Below are 6082 nucleotides of genomic sequence, written 5' to 3'. Positions count from 1 at the left end.
AATTCCCTCCCCACATCAGACCGTCTCTCTTTCCCCTCCCCATGGAAGGTAGGGGCCGGTTCCTACATCCCCACTCCACCCTCACTCTGCACCAGAGTCATCACCAGAAATGATAAGGGTAGTGGGCAGTGGAGACAACCCATGATCCAGCCTCACCTCATCCTGTCTTGGCCAACCCCAGCTGTCTCCACTGCACTGACTGAACCCTGCCTGGGGAGTGGACGCACCAGAGCAGGCTGCTAGAGACCCCGGCACCACGTCCCAGCAGCTGGCGGCAGGGCCGCCCGGGGGGGGGGGGAAGGGGGCAATTTGCCCCGGGCTCCGCAGGGGCCCCCCAAGAGAACAGCGGAGGCTCCCGCCTCCGCCCCTCTCCCGGAGCCTGAGCACACCAAGCGGCGAGTCTCCGCCGGGGCCCCTGAGCCCCGCCCCGCTCAGAGCCGCGTGGGGAGGGGCCGGGGCTGCGAGCTCCGGGCTGAGCTCAGCTCCCTCCGCTCGGCGTGGAGCTCCCAGCCCCGCCCCCTGCCCACGCGGCTGGGAGCGGGGCGGGGCTCAGGGGCCCCGCCGGAGACACGCTGCGGCTGTTGGGCGAGGCGCTGAGGCTCCGGGTGAGGAGGGAGCCAGGGGTAAGAGGCTGGGGCCAGGAGGGTTGGCTAAGGGGCAGGGAGCCCTGGGGACAGTCAGGGCACAGGGAGGGGGCGGAGGTTGGGGGGGCGGTCAGGGGGCAGGGAATGGGGGGGTTGGATTGGGGGCGTTGGGGGATGGATAGGAGTAGGGGCAGTCAGGAGTCAGGGAGCAGGGGTGGGGTCCTGGGGGGTGATTGGGGGAGTCTCTGGGGGACGGTGAGGGGGCAAGGAGCAGGATGGGTCAGGGATTCTGAGGGGGGCGTTTGGGGGCAGGATGTGGGTGGGGGTCGGATGGGGGCAGGGCCAGGCTGTCTGGGAGGCGCAGCCTTCCCCACCCTAAAGCTCATCAGCAGTTTGAGGCTTGCAGAAGAGCCAAGCTGTGAGCTTTCCCCTTAGGGCTCCCGTCCCTTTCACGTCTCAAATGCCACATTATAGTCTACATGTAATTTCAGTGCCATAGGGAGATTCATGTCAGGGGAGGGGAGCTTCATTTCAAATTAGCCACTGGGGGGAGGGATGGCATGAGAAGAGCAATATCCTTCCCAACCCTACCAAGGGAGACGCCCCCCTCCCCTGCATTCCCTGAGGCTCCAGAGGGGTTAATTCAGTGGTTCTCAAACTTTTGTCCTGGTGACCCTTTCACATAGCAAACCTCTGAGTGCGATCTCCACCCCATTTATAAATTGAAAACACTTTTTTATGTATTTAACACTATTATAAATGCTGGAGGCAAAGTGGGGTTTAAGGTGGAGGCTGACAGCTCGCGACCCCCAGTAATAACCTCGTGACCCCCTGAGGGGTCCTGACCCCCAGTTTGAGACCCCCTGGGTTAATTTAATTTTAGCACCCTGTGTCCAGTCACATGCATGTGCTATTTTGAGCATTTCAGTTTTCACAACATAGGCCCATCCCAGATTCTGGAACAAGCTCAAATGCTCAGTTTGTGGAGTATGTACATAAGCTGAACTAAAGACAAACCCACAGTAACCGTCTCCAGTTTGTGAGGGACCACATGGAGCCAGTCTCTAGGAAACAGGTAAATGCATGGAGGTTAAGTCCATCAATGGCTATTAGCCAGGCTGGGTAAGGAATGGTGTCCCTGGCCTCTGTTTGTCAGAGGATGGAGATGGATGGCAGGAGAGAGATCACTTGATCATTGCCTGTTAGGTTCACTCCCTCTGGGGCACTTGGCATTGGCCACTGTCGGCAGACAGGATACTGGGCTGGATGGACCTTTGGTTTGACCCAGTCTGGCCGTTCTTATGTTCTAACCTAAATGAACCCAAAGTTATGGAGACAGATATTAGTCAAGGAAGCCAGCAGAGTATCAGAAACCTGGAAAAATCTCTGACTGGATGGGCTCAGGCGTTTGGTTACAAGCTGAGGTGGTTCAAAAGTTTTGGATTTTTTTTAAGCAGAATTTTTGTATTGTTTCTTTAAACAATCAAACACAGCAAGCAGCCACACACTTCTGAAACCCCAAACCATAGTCAGGTTTTGGCAGACTAATTTCAGCTTTTCAATTAAAAAAACAACACATTTGGAAGGAAAGCAGACATTGTCCGTGATTTTTTGATCCCCTAGTTTTTGATCCAGAAAAAGTTTTGATGGAAAATATTTGTCCCACCCTTTTAATGAGCTTTAGTGCCTTTTAGCACTAGCTGATGCTGAGAACCAGTGATACCTTGTAAAGAAGTTTTCTCAAAACTGGGTTTGTGCCGAAATGCGGAAGGTTTATTTTTCCCAGGGGTGCCCGTGGGGGGGAGCAAGTGGGGCAATTTGCCGTGGGCCACGCAAGGGCCCTCAGGAGAATATAGTATTGCAATTTTTTTATAGAAGGGGCCCCCAAAATTTCTTTGCCCCAGACCCCCTGAATTCTCTGGGCAGCCCTGGCTGGCGGATCGGAAGCTGGTGGGAGCCACCCAGCCTACTCTGGCAATTGCCTCTATAATGTGGGAGCTGAGGCGCTGGCTGGCTACCCGGCAGCCCTCTCTGCCCTGCTCTCCGAGCCGGGCCACCTCTGCAAACTCCGGGTGCTCCCCAGGCAGGGCGGGTGGCACAGCTCCGGGCTGCACCCCTGACATGCTCCAGGCTCTGCTGCTGCAGGTCCCTGGGCGGCGAGCTGCTGAGAGGCAGAGGCCCAAGCGGGGATGAGCACTGCAGGAAGCACCTCAGGGAGCATCGCGTGACAGCCAGGCTCAGCTCCAGGGGGCATCTCCAGCCAGTGCCGGCCTCCATCAGGGCAGAGGCAAGAGCTCCTCAAGGCAGCCAGCCAGCACCAGAGCTCCCACAGCATGGAGACCCTGGGGCCCGAGTGGGCCGGGCAGCTCCCACCAGCCTCTGACCTGCTGGCAAAAATTTGAAAACCTCTGTGCTCAATGGAAGGCAGAAATTTGGTCCCCTCCATGTGTCGCCTCTAGGGAGTGTAAATATGCTGGCTCGCCCCGGGCGCTGCAATGCCTAGTTACGGCTCTGCTTCCAAATTCAACACGCGAGGAGGGCGTGACCGTTCTCATTCTGCTGTGCTGGAATTGCCCCAGCCCAGCCATCCTATAAAAACGTGCAACCTCCCAGGTTACTGGGGGGAAGCCCAGAGTGATTTTCATTTCCCTGTTTTGTTAGCAGCTGAATGCGTCAAGAACAGCTGGCCAAGGACAGTGCCCCGGCAGAGCCCAGGTTGCAATGGGGGTACGGTTATCCTGGGAGGTTCATGGATTCTGCGGTCAGGAGGCAGCACTGCGATCAGCTAGTCTGACCCCTGGTATAACACAGGCCAGAGACCTGCCCCCAAATAACTCCTAGGGCAGAGCTTTCAGAACAACTGCCAGTCTTGCTTTAAAAATGGTCAGTGAGATGGAGAATCCAGCACGACCCTCGGTGAATTGTTCCAATGGTTAATTACTCTCACTGTGAAAAATTTATACTTTCTTTCCAGGCTGCCTTCGTCTGCATTCAACTTGCAGCCATTGGAGCTGCTCGACTGAAGAGCCCATTACTAAATATTTGTTCCCCGTGTAGGTATTTATAGACGGTGACCAGGAGACCCTGTAACCTTCTCTTTCCTAAGCCACATGGATGGAGCTCTCTGAGTCCATCACTCTAAGGCAGGTTTTCTAATCCTTCCGTCATTGTCATGCCTCTTCTCTGAATCTTCTCCAATATATCAACATAATTCTTGAATTGTGGGCACCAGCGCTGGACACACTAGTTCAGCAGCGGTCGCACCAGTGTCAAATACAGAGATAAAATAACCTCTCTGCCTCCACTGGATTTCAATGGGATGGAAAAGTCTCTTTTTCAGTTTCTCTTCCAAACATGCGGGAAACCTCTCTTCCCTGAGCTGGGGATAGAACCCAAGAGTCCTGACTCCCAGCAGCATCTCTCACTCTAACCACTAGATCTCACTCCCACTCCCAGAACACCATTGTGGCATTATAAATACTTTCAGGGTAGGGGGACTCTACCAATTCCGCCAGATCTGTTTCTGAATCAACACTGTTGAGTCTGCAAAATCTGTGTATAATATACCTCTATCTTTCTGCACGGTCTTTCCTTTTTAGTCTTTGGTTTTTTTAAAACCTGTTCTCAAGATATAAAATGGCCATAAATCCCCTGGCGCTTTTCCCAGGAGCCAGGGGTTGAACCCCGGTGTCCGGGCCAAATTGCGATTCACTCATCCCCACTTTGAGTCCCTTGCTCCAGCTCAGTGCTGGGTGACCCATTCCCGTGAGGCCTTGTTGTGTGGCTGTTCTCCAGCTGCTTCGCCCCAGAGGTGGCTGCTTCTTGGTGCCAGATGGGGATCTCTGCACAGATGGACATATCTGAGGGGTGTATCCCCACACACCCTTCTGCCCCTCACACCTCCTCCTCCCCTGGGCTCTTCTCTTTCCCCAGGTACCCAGGGACTGTCTCTCCCTATGTGTCTTTGCAGCGCCCAGCCCGACGGGGGGGGCCCCCCCCATCTCCATCAGTACCAGAGAAACCCAATACACACATCAGATACATTGTGTGGGCAGAGTGCTCTCTATTCCACACTTTTTAATCTTTTCATTTCGATTAACACCTTAAAAGGGAGGAGCATTAATCTCTGGGGAAAATTCCTATGTGGGGGAAGTGCATTGATTCTCTGTCGCTTGGAGTACTGAAAGTAAGAGTCAATTCCCCTTCTAAAACCACATGCCAGCTCAACTATCAGATATGGGCTGGATGGGGAAGCCCTCAATTCCCTTTATAAGTGACCCATGCTAGCCCAGCTGCTGTGGGCGGCCTAGGGGTTAGAACTGGCCATGGGCCAGAGGAACCAGGCCAGGCTGGAATGCCAGGAGTGAGACTCCAGAGAGAAACCAAATGGCCGGGATCAAGGGTCTGTTACCAAGGACACCAGGGGTCAGGTTCAGAGAGCCGCAGCCGAATCAGGATCTTGCTGAGAGAGCAGGGGCAGAGCTTGTACCCCTGTCGGGGTTCATGGCCCCCAGTCCTAGCGCTCGCTGCAAGCTACTTGCTGGAAGACTGGAGTGTGATTGTTCCCAGGTCCTCGGCGGACTGGGGTTCAAGACATAAGAACGGCCACACTGGGTCAGACCAAAGGTCCATCCAGCCCAGTATCTGTCTACCGACAGTGGCCAATGCCAGGTGCCCCAGAGGGAGTGAACCTAACAGGCAATGATCAAGTGATCTCTCTCCTGCCATCCATCTCCATCCTCTGACAAACAGAGGCTAGGGACACCATTCCTTACCCAGCCTGGCTAATAGCCATTAACGGACTTAGACCCCTATGGCCTCACAGCTATCAGATATGGGGTGGCATATTCCCTTTGTAACAGACACACACGAGCTCAGCTAGCAGGTAGGGCTTGGATGGAGGATTCCCTTTGTCAGGGTCCCCACACACACCCTCTGAACTCTGGGGTACAGATGTGGGGGCCCACATGAAAGACCCCCTAAGCCTATTTCTACCAGCTTAGGTTAAAACTTCCACAAGGCACCAAACCTTTCCTTGTCCTTGGATTGTATCGCTGCCACCACCCAGTGATTTAAACAAACATCCAGGGAAGGGTCACTTGGCATCAATATCCCCCCAAGCCTCATTACCCCTTTCCTGGGCAGGCTTGAGAACAACATACCAAGGAATTGGTTAGCTATGTGAGCCCAGACCAGACCCTTTGTTTCTGGGACACTGGAAATCAATCAGGTTCTTAAAAGAAGAACTTTATTTATAAAGAAAAAGTAAAAGAATCACACCTGCAAAATCAGGATGGAAAGTAACTTTACAGGGTAATAAAAAGATTTAAAGCACAGAGGATTCCCCTCTGGCTCAGCTTCACAGTTACAAAAACAGGACGAAAACAACCTCTGTAGCATAGGAAAATTCACAAGCTAAAACAAAAGATAACCTAACGCAATTCCTTGCCTTACTTACAATTTCTGTGGATTTAGATGTATTATTCCAGGTATATTTT

The sequence above is a fragment of the Mauremys mutica genome, chromosome 4, assembly GCF_020497125.1.
Source record: "Mauremys mutica isolate MM-2020 ecotype Southern chromosome 4, ASM2049712v1, whole genome shotgun sequence".
In the NCBI taxonomy this organism is placed as follows: Eukaryota; Metazoa; Chordata; order Testudines; family Geoemydidae; genus Mauremys; species Mauremys mutica.
The sequence above is the reverse complement of the archived record's forward strand: the minus strand, read 5'-3'. Positions refer to the sequence as shown.